This window comes from Dermacentor silvarum, chromosome 5 (genome assembly GCF_013339745.2).
Source record: "Dermacentor silvarum isolate Dsil-2018 chromosome 5, BIME_Dsil_1.4, whole genome shotgun sequence".
In the NCBI taxonomy this organism is placed as follows: domain Eukaryota; kingdom Metazoa; phylum Arthropoda; class Arachnida; order Ixodida; family Ixodidae; genus Dermacentor; species Dermacentor silvarum.
The window spans coordinates 103,868,147-103,879,177 of NC_051158.1; the positions used below are offsets into that span (position 1 = coordinate 103,868,147).

General features: G+C 45.7%; 1 long non-coding RNA gene across 1 annotated transcript; it reads right to left on the reverse strand.

Moving 5' to 3' along the window:
* Nucleotides 1-316: 316 nt before the first annotated feature.
* LOC119452530 (uncharacterized) lies at nucleotides 317-8,397 on the reverse strand. Its single transcript, XR_007466888.1, has 3 exons — nucleotides 8,224-8,397; nucleotides 3,335-3,446; nucleotides 317-1,120 (listed from the first exon to the last, which is right to left on the reverse strand). It is a non-coding gene; the product is annotated as an uncharacterized LOC119452530 (long non-coding RNA).
* Between the last annotated feature and the right edge of the window lie 2,634 nt (nucleotides 8,398-11,031).

The window sequence follows — 11,031 nt, forward strand, 5'->3', positions numbered from 1 at the left end:
GTACTTTAGCAGCGAACTCTTGGCCGACTTGCAAAGCCACAATAAAATATTTCGTTGTTTCGCCTTACGTGCACCTAAATAGTCTGCGCTCTTGTGCAGTCGAGTCGCACTTGAGCGTTACCAAATTGGCCCTGTGATGCCATTACTAAAATGTTACTCCGCAATCGCACGGTTTATTGTTAGTCATCAGGCACGGAGGTTCCACTGTCACCATTCAAACGTACGGTGACAATCTGGTTGGCTCTCCAGAGGACCATTATACAGTATACAGAACACAGTACTGAGTCACAGTACACAAACGGTTCAAAAGCTCGCCTTTACTAACACACAAAATGACCATTTGTAAGCGAAAAAGCTCTTGTGCAAAGAGCTCGATATGGCTATTCATATTCGATGTAAAATGTGTTCAGAAGTCACAAAGAGGAAACCAAAATGCACAAAGGCATTACGCTTCTAACTTAACTAATTGAAAGAATCCTGGCCCACTCTAAAAATACGGGAGCATTCTTAACCTCATAATGCCTCCTTCATCGAACAGCAGTCCCTAGAGAGCCAAAAAAGATGCACTGCAAAATACTGTATGCCTTGGAATGTGCTGAAAACCACAGCTATGTAAGATATTGGAACCCGTAGTCCAGTCTTTTGTCCGTAGTGGAACAAGCTCACGTTTCGCAACCCTGAAGGCGTGCAAATGTTTCTACGAATCAGGACTACTGAGCCACAGTGATAAAGCATATATTTTATCTTTCTTTCATAGAGAATAACAGTGCTGTATAGAAGTAACAACACCCTTAATTGAAGCATCTAAATCATGGCTAAAGTTCTTTCTTATGTAATTTTGGAGGTGATTGCCGGAAGCTATAAGGTCTTGAAGGGGTTTTTACATATCTCAACTCAGCAGTGAAGATTTGTGCATGATTGTAAACGTTAAACCACCGTGCATGTGATATTCCCACAGCAGTTATCTCCCGTCACCATGGCGCTTGAAGGCGTCGAGCACAGTGTGAAACTCGAAGCCGTCGAAGACCTCTAGTAGCAGGCTACCTGGCCGCAGCACTTCGGATAAACTCCCCTGCCTTTGATTAAAATGCAGCCGCGACCCGGTTCCACACGCCCGCAACTGAAAAAGAAAATGTGAAATTTGGAACTTTACTGGTCATCAGCTAATTGTCATCATTCAACTAATTGAAGCATTTTAATGATGGCAGATGTGCATTAAATGAAAAAAAAAATCCATAAACGTGCAAGTAGCGCAAGGTTTTAAAGGAAACACGTGAGGGTTCAATAGAAAAGAAACACTTTCCAGTTATAGGACAAGCAATATTCAGATCGTGTGATTGAACTATGCACTACTGCAATGGAAGAGCAATCGTTCAACCAAATGAGCTAACTGCGAAGCTAGTATGTACATGGTGACGGAGAATTAACCAACTAAACGAAGCGAAGTTTAATTGAACAAACAGATCAGTTGAGGGAAAATACCACAGAGCATCTGCGTACAGAAAGCATATACGTTTTAACCAGAACGTGAAATAGTGTTGATGGCTGCAATATGTGTCAGAAAGCTTTATCCTTTCGCTAACGTGTAGTGTTACTGCTACAGTTGCCGGTACTCTAGGTACTGGGCACAACCTGTGCCATTTGCTAGCGTTAGCCAACATACACACTGCGCGTGTGTATGTTGGGTCGCGAATATTAGCTATAACATGTGCGTGACAGGTAGCCGGGATGGCAGTGGTTACTCAACCCATCCCTTATCAGTAAAACTTCATTTGGGCCTAGTTTGGGCATACTTCTGAACTTAAACTTACAGCGCAAACATCTAAGACGAACCACAAAAGGAAGATACGACACCCAGTGTGTGTGGTATCTTCCTTTTGTGATTCGTACAAGTCCATCCTTTATTTTTGCGAGGTTCTTCGACATAACCTGTGGAACTTGTTGCTTTGCATAACGAAAAAGCGCTATCAGCTTGGATGAAAGCGGATACCACTAAATGCCTAGAAAACGTTTCATAGTTTACGAAATGTCAGCTTCGACTCTCGTCTGCTATATACGTATATCTAGGGTATCCAGGACTTGAAAAGGCTCCCTTCAGTGGAGGGGAAGACCCTCAGAGGGCGGCGACCAGTATAACGCGCGCACACTCACACATGCTCTGATGTGTGTGTGTGTTTGTGTTCACTTTCACTTTTTGATCAAGTTATTGGCACAGAAAAAGCCAACGTAAAGCAGGGTAGCGAAGAATTTTTTCAGGGTGTTGCTCAAATAAATATATTATTCTGAATGTACTTCGTCCACTTATTTAATGTGCCGATTCAATCAAGCATGCATTGTTGCCTTGCTTCATTGACAACCGCCGGCACTAAAACAATATATTTTATGGTTTCAGACCTACTAAATTACAAAATTGTACAAAATGCATGCGGCTTTCGTATAAAATGGCACTCATAATGCATGACTAAACGAATGGAAATTAACCGGTAACCTAAAGAGACCAAGGTGAACCTTCACTAATTCACGAGCAGGTAGCTACACCCTCAGGAAGCTCATGAAACAATATGCTGTGCCATGGATCTTAGTTGAACAAGGGTGGTGACGGTCATGTGCAGCGTCTCAGAGAAATTAACGCAGCAGTACGACAATACCTGCTTTAATGTTTTTGCTTATGCCACATCAACCAATTAAAAGCGATTAAATAATTAATCGAAAAATTGAAGAGTTAGCATTGGCCAAACAATGCAGTACTGGCGATAAAATCACCTCCAGCGCTTGTCGAATGGGTGCCGCAGTGCTAAAGTTGACTTGCCGAGGGGGGCCGAACCCCTCCTTGAAAAAGTGGAAGAGCAGGCGGGCCCCCCCAAGCCCGCCCTCCCTCTGACTTTAAGCACTGAGGGTATCCCAGCTAACGTAAGGGAAGGGGTTCAAAGAAAGCAAAAATGTTTTTTAAAAAAGACAGCACGAGATCAGATTTTAAGACCTATGTTCGTCAGAGCTCTGGTGACCGAGCTTCGAAGGTCTTAAAGTCGTATCTTGCACCGTGCTCTTTAAATTTCTTTTTCTTTGAACAGCATGACTAACCTTAGCTGGGACACCCTATATATTCTCGCTGACTGCATTGAGAGAAGTTATGGTGTAAACAAGAGGCACTTGCGCTGTAGAAATTACATCAGACACACATGCTATGAATGTCATAAACTACTCGTATATACCGTGCTTCACAAACATGCTAGATTAAGAAGCTTTTGAGAAGCTAGGAATCCACCTGAAAAATTACGCTTCCTCCGCGAACACGACGAATATATCAGATTTGGTACGTAAACGTGCAACTAACCCTGTTATAGAGAGTTCTCCGGTAGATGGATCACAGTCCCATTCTTCGCAAGGATGCTCCAGCTTCAGAGGCTCACCCGGTGGTATCTCTGTGCCATTGTACTGACATTTACCTTTAAATAAATAACAAAAACACAAGTTAATTAGATGGCCGCTTGTTTAGCGACATGTTATTTGCATTCCTTGCCGTCTTTACAAACAGTCTGTACAATTAATCATATTTTATGGCCGGCAAGAGGTGTTAATTATTTTCTTTTCTTCCTCATATAGTTCTTCTATATACGAGCCCACAGCAGGAAAAAAGCCTCTCGTCAGCTTTCTCTGTAGGTATCCATATCCTGCGTTAGACAAATTTATTGTATGTGGGCAAAGTTTCTGATCCCGTGACTTCAACTAATAATTTGCAACCACGAACTGCTGCGTTTACATTTCGTTGGCACCCTCTCTGTGACGGTCACAGACCAGCGGGATTTGCTTTACGCCTCCCATAAACTGCATAGCTCCAGCTCTTCAAACTTACTGGGTTATTCAAGTTACAACTAACATTTTCCGTTCAATCGATTTGTGTGCAGTTCTGTAGCGCAAGCTTCTGCGTTACCTTGGTTAACCATGACGTTTCGCCCTCTTAGGTCAGTACTGGCAAAATACATTCAATGCATGCTTTTTTTTTCTTTGCGAATTCGTCACTTCACGTTTATTTTACATTTCACAAGATGACAGGGTAATAATACCAGAGGCAAGCGCTAGAACTAGTTGAACACTTGTTAAATCTGTTAAAAGAGTATTGACAGGAAAATGTGTTTCCCTCTTTTTACTTCCGTCAACAGCCGTCCACAAGTTAATTACGCTATGGAGCCGCAATTCCGCAAGTGCGCAACCGATAATATATTTAATTACCTTACACTTTCATCCGACCAGTTCAAGCGCGCTCCAAGTGCAGTGCGGTTTCAGAAATAATAAAAACTTGCGGCAGAACACCATCTTACGATGAATGTTGAGGTTAATGCGATTAGCAATGATGCATTGTAACAATACAGCCTATTGCCACCGCAGATGCGCGTCATGTATGATGCGTGTGTGCAACCGAGTTCCTCTATCGCTTTTCCCTCTGGACCCGCTGCGTCATTCAGCGGCACCGCCGCAAAATCCGCTCGTGTCGTTTGTGTGAATGTGCATTTAGACACGTTTGTCTGATTCTATGTGTCGCGGGTTTGATTCCGCCAAGCACCGAAGAAATCCTAATTATTCTTTTGTCATTGAAAAGAGGCACATATTACGTGGCACATAGTTACTCAAGTTGACCTCAAAGAGGTTGAATGAATGGCGGCACATACCTAGTGGTGCATACCCCGTGCACGGTAACATAAGTTACACCCATAAAAGCGAAAAAGGGGTGTAAATCACACGCATACAGCGTTTTTAAGTGTAAAGGTGTGAGGCATACACAGATCTACACGATTTGTCGTTTCTAAGGGTGTAAATTATTTTACTGTGTGACCCAAGTTGGCATCAAATAAGTTCGTGGAAGAGCACCCAGTGACCCAAGTTGGTGCCAGGTTCAATAACGGCGGCACATTCCCGGTGACCTAAGTTGGCCCGACGTTGGGCTTCGAACCCTGTTCCATCAGCACAGCAGTTCGATGCACTGCCAATTAGACCGTACACCCACACCCAGTAACCCAAGTGGGCGGGAAAACGGTTAGAGACGTATATATAGCTAGTCCCTGGGAAGTGCTTGAGGTACCCTAATAATGCTAATCGCATTGAAGTAAGACTCATAACAAAATCGAAATTTGTTGCCGCAATCTCATAGTATATACCGATAGCGCTGACAAGCACGCGCACACTATGACTGTGCACGCTGCCGTAAGCAGTCTACTCAGCACTCAGAGGGAAGAGTGTGTCCCCTTGCGTTTCCAAGAGAAGGGAACATTGATAGGGAGACACGTAAGGTCAATGTGTGGTCTTCAACCACCGCACTGTATTTAGCGGCGTGACCGCCATCTCCATTTCCGGTGACGTGATCAGCCTTTTTTGCTGATCATGTCCTAAAACTTGGAGGATGCTTAAGCTTCGCCTTTAAGAGCGGAACGCGTTAGTGGCAGTGTAGGGCTGAGCAATGGCTCATACCCCCGTAAGGCAGAGGCTACAAGCAGTCACTCATCAATGGTGCATACCCCCGTGAGCAAGGAAACAGGGGTTTTTGTTTGAGTTTCCATGTAACAGAATTATGTATTCTCGTATATTCAAATTACAATCCGACGCTATCATGTCTGTAGGTTGCGTGTGAGTCGGACTTAATGAATTTTCTGACGCATTTTATGTTAAAAAGTTCCATTAGTTCAGTGACGCCTATGCGCCATGCGGATGACCTGCGTGGTTGTGGTTTGGGAAGATTTTTCTGATGGACAACGCCGCCGGCGGCGGACGCCCAAACCGTATTTTTTGCTACGCGAAGCCCTTAAAACTGTCAGGTTAAAACCGCGCTGGGCTTGACGGGTGTTTTGAAGTGATCGTATTAAAGGTGCTGTAATTAATGATCGTTGGCACTCTTGAGGGATTGCGACTGCACGCCCCAGTTACTGACACTATACTACCTAAAAAAAAAAAAAAAATCACCGGCCCTTCTCCTGTACAGAAAATGGGGGTAAGCGAAGCTTGTGTACCTGACCTACCACTTTTCCTTCCCTTACGTACTACTTTTCCTTGCCTTCCCTTCTACTTTTCATTCCCATTCGTGCAACTTTTCCTTCCGTTGTGTTGCACGATGTCTTGTGTTAGCTCGGCGGCGTGGTTAGCAGCATTCGCCTGCCATTGCAGCTTGCAATTCTTCGAAATTAAATTTCTTCAAAAATTCAATATGTTCGTCACCTAAGATAATGAATGGCTCATACCCCCGTAAACGCGGCCTTCCCGTTACGACGGCAGAAGAGAAGTGAAATTCTACGCTGGAATGATGAGTGGCAACGGAGCCAGCTGTAGAAGACGACCACTGAGGACCCAAATAAAGTTCTCCATACGAACGCGGGAGCAGTGGCATGAGTGCGTGCCGAGCAGGAGTACGAGAGCAACCCGAAGGGCGCCCAGCTAAGAAGACGACGACGCTCGAGCCAATGCTGATGATGATAGTTTTCCGCGTACACCGACCCCGACACAAGTGAGCCATACAAGCTTCGCTTGAAAAAGTTAGGCACGATATCTCATGTTGGTATACCCCTGTAATTAAGTGGTCCTCATGGGTGAATAAAACAGGTTCACTTAAATACAAAATTCACTCTACCATGACTGCCCAGCCCCTAATCAACTCCACCAACAAAGTCAAGAATAGAAAACAACACAAAAGAACTAATTCAATGGTAGACTCGGCGGTAATGCAGTTCCACTCAACGTGAAAGCTGGGGAAGTGCAGAGCAGTCATTCGCCGGTGTTTCCCTTGTGTTTTCCTTCTGTTAATCTTGTTTTATCCTGTGTTTATCTTAAGTTAGCAATCCATCATCCGTTTTGACACCTGCGCTAAGGCGCAACTGGTGGGAAATCGCCACGCACGTGTAACCAAAGCCTTTGCTGATGATAGTTAGAAGCAATTTTAACGAATTTCTGGTAATTATGCGCTTAATGCTTGATTATTCCTGTCTTTTAAGTTATTATGAATCACGTTAGCTTATTTTGAACCGGTTTCGGTCAATTCTGCACTTGTTTCGACCCTGTTTTGAGCACTTGTTTTTGAGCGTGATCACGCGGTAGACGCCGACAGCCCGGGCCCCTAAAGTGCTTCCTACTTAAAACATTCGTGATTCATGAGCTACATATATATGCAGGGTGCCGCAAAATCTTTCGCACTCAATTAAAAGCACATAAATATGGTTGCGATGCAATGTAAGAAAATAACTTTTATGTTGACCTAATGTGTTAAGGTTTACGTACAAAAATCAAAGTATACTTTTCGAAACGTGTATACTGTCTGCTAATGCAAGCGTGGATTCACTTCGGAAATGCATCGATGGTGGAAAGGATGTATTCTCCGTCTAATTCACTCCCTGCTTTTTTCAATGTCCGACGAAGAGCAGCCAAATTGCGGTGAAGAGTAAAGCAGAGCGTGCTTTTTAACACATACGAGACTGAATAGTCAAGCGGGTTTATATCAGGGGTGCTTGGAGCCATTCTGAAGCGAAAGTGAGTGCAGGCAAATTTTTCCTTCACCACTGTTGCACCAAGTTCGCCTTGTGAGCCGGAGCGGAATCCTGCTGACACGTTCACTGGCAATTTCCTACCTTGGGCCGAATCGGTTTCCGATTCGGCCCAAGGTTCAGGACTTTAAGGCCCAAGATTCAGGACTTCTACCACATAATTTGCGCTGTTCGCTTTGACTCCCTGTTCCATGAAAACTAGCGCCATATTTCCACCAGAATTTATTGTCCCAAAAACCATCACTGATTGAGGGTGACAAACTCTTGAGGCTATCTTTTCAGAGAGCATTGCCTTCCTAATTTTGAAGTTTCCCGTCAATCGCCTATCGTTCGGTGCTTTAAAAACTGATTGACATTGAGCACTGTCTCGTTTGTGAAGAGAATGTTGCGTTGGCGAGCCGTGCTGCCGAAGCGCTTGAGAAGCTCCTTAGATCTTATTACCCTGACATCGTTCATGTTCTGCGTGAGTCTATGAGCGTTTTGAACATTGTAGTTGTGCGGCTCCTCTGTCAGAATTCCTCCGACAGAACGTTCAGAAATTCCGTCGGTGTGCGCTATTTGGCTTTTCTTAAAAACTAATTCCTGACAAGTGCGGCAACTTTTGCTGCACCCTGTACGTTAAAGCCTGAACTGGCCTCTCAAAGTGTACTTTGTTACGCTGCGCTCAATTTTCGTCGAAGCATTCTGAGTTCCGAAATCTTACCATTTTCGACAGGAACCCGTCCGATGGAAACGTAGCCGTCGGAACAGTGCCACTCAGACAAGAACATGGTCGTGGAGAAGATAAGAACAGCTGCTTTGGTGAGACTCATGATGAGCTGTTGCTCTATTGCTGCTGCTTATGCACTGGTGTCTACGCACACAGTGAGCTTCGCCTCTTTATGTCCCGCACCTTTCGCCAACGCACGAGCGCTGCATCGTTGATGACGCCAGTGCTGTGTATTTCCGGCAACCGGTGGACATTTATTGGCAGAGGTACCTCGCCTTGACCCCTTGACAGCAGGAAGACAGACGTTGCGAAAATTGTTTAAATCCACAGGTGACAGAGTTGCATGTAGAAAAAATAACCCAGAGATGGTAACGACCAAGAGAGGAGGCCGTAGCCTACATTAAAGAAAATAAAAAGAAAAACAAGCAATAACTAAACAGTTTGGCTACTACTACCACTACAGACGATTCGCGGTAGTCACGCTCTCCTATACGCCACACGTAACCGGATTTCAAAATGAACCAGCCAGCCTTCTGTGTGCATGCGAGTAAAATGCGCCGAGTGAATTATCGTTTGCTTGCATAGTACGTGTGGTAGGCTACTGCTTCCTTCTTGTACTGCAAGAGACAACCAATAAGTGCGATGGGAGCCATCAGACGGTCTGCTTAAACACGTCGCTAAAGCGATATGCCGATTTGAAACCTACAACTTTATAGTAAGTTGTTGACAGGTCCCAAAAGCCGACAACTTCTGATGCTTGAGAGCCCAAACCAAACCAGCAATCGATATTACAGCTATAGGTAATGTTAATTCATCAAGCTTTAGAGGCGTCGTTCACAGGTAGAATCATTGTTTTCTGTTGGCCAGAGGTCCCGATGACCCACCTTGGGGCAGAGGCCCCTGTAGAAGAAAATACATTTGCCGTCAACAAGGCCTACTCCCCGAGTTGGACACGTGTAAGCGTCACCATGCCGTAGCAGTCGTCGTGCTCGCCGTTGTCGTTATCGTGACCATGGTGAAAGGAGTGACTATTAAGATTCAGAATCTTCTCACAGGAGCTCCCTACAGAGTGCACAGACATTAGTGAGCTTCACATCATGATAATCTGTACATTGCGGAGTTGTGCCTGACTGGTAAGCAGGACAAAGAAGAGAGACCCTTTCACGTAATACCGTATATTCACAAGTTATCCCATAATCTTAAGAAAGTGGCCAACAGGCACCAAATCCACGTTGTGTTTTCCGCTCCCTGCAAACTCTCGAAGTTATATAATGCTATGAACATTTGAAAACGCCAGCAATGCATCACCAGTCACGGTAAAAATTCACCAAATGCACCTCTGACGTCATTTATGAGATACCGTTAAAATGCGGCCGAGTGTACATATGACAAACCGGTCAATGCTTTAATGATAGAGCTAGGCAGCATAGAAACAATGTAAAAAACAGGTACGGTAGCCATTTAGCTGCGCAATGCAACATGTGCATATGTACCCCATTGTTCGGTGACACTAGGTTTCTGAAGCATGCAAATATAAAAAAATGTCACAGTTTCGCCCTAAGGGCGAAGCAATGAATGCGATAGCAACACAGCAATGTCATACGAAGTAAGGTGAGCGGCTTTGGCAACAATATGAATTGTAGTAAACATGAGCTGATTAAGTAAGCAGGTGTGCTGCGGCGTAAGTAGACCGACATGAAGAGAGACTCGATGACCACGAGAAGGCGCGTGTGAAACGGTGGTGTTGATGAGAAGCGCTTCCCGTGGGCAGCGCGCGTGCGAAGGGACACACCTGTAGCGCTGCACTGCCGATCCGGGCAGCATTACATGTGTAGCGTGCGTTGGAAAATGTGACCCGACTATTACTAACTGAATGAACAAGCGTGGTGTGAGCGCGCACAAACAAACATGAAGAGATCACACTGAATGACTGCAGACGACTGTCAAAACGCTGGCAGCAAGCATACGCCGCTGCGGGCGAAGGTACGTGCGGTCTATCGCTTCAACAGGAACTGAGCCGCGAATGCACGGCTCATAAAGGTCAGAGCCGTGTGGAGATAAGAGACGGTGCGGCGAGCGACGAGCGCGGTTGTTGGCAGAAGAAAAGTGCGCCCCCCCCCCCCCCCCCCCCCGCTTCCTCCGGCGCTGGCTTCCCGCTTCCTTGCTTGCGCGCGGGAGAGATAAGAGACCGTGCGGCCGAGCGACGAGCGCGGTTGTTGGCACAGTAGAAGTGCCCCCCCCCCCCCCCCCCCGCTCCCTCCGGCGCTGGCTTCCCGCTTCGTTGCTTGCGCGTGGGGGATTAAGTGTGTTCGCTCTCCGTGATAGCGTGCGTCGCAGCACGCTTGCGCTCGGGCATACGGCGCGCGGTGAAGATTTTATCTATACGGAACCTCACGGCGACGGCGACGGCGACGACGACGGCGACGGCGACGGCGACGGCGACGGCTACGGCGACGGCGACGGCGACGGCGACGCCGACGGCAGAAATCCGGTTGAAGTGTCCATATAATTGCTATCGCAATAAAAGAGAAAGAGAACTAGTAGAAGCTTACTACATCACCAAAGCAGGAGATAAATGTGTAAGCGCATAGTCACTCAGTCTAACAAAAACTAAGGTAAGTTTTCTAGGTGAGCACCTCTACTTGTAGGCAGTACGCATGCCTTTAAACTTATTTGTTGGCGTTTCTTGACATGTTAAAAAGCTGGTTGTTCCTTCAATAAAATTTCCAGTTGGCAGTACAGCGCTCGTCCTGTTGTTTTTGTTTTCGATTCTTATCCTCGTCTTCGCGCAGCTTCAAGTTC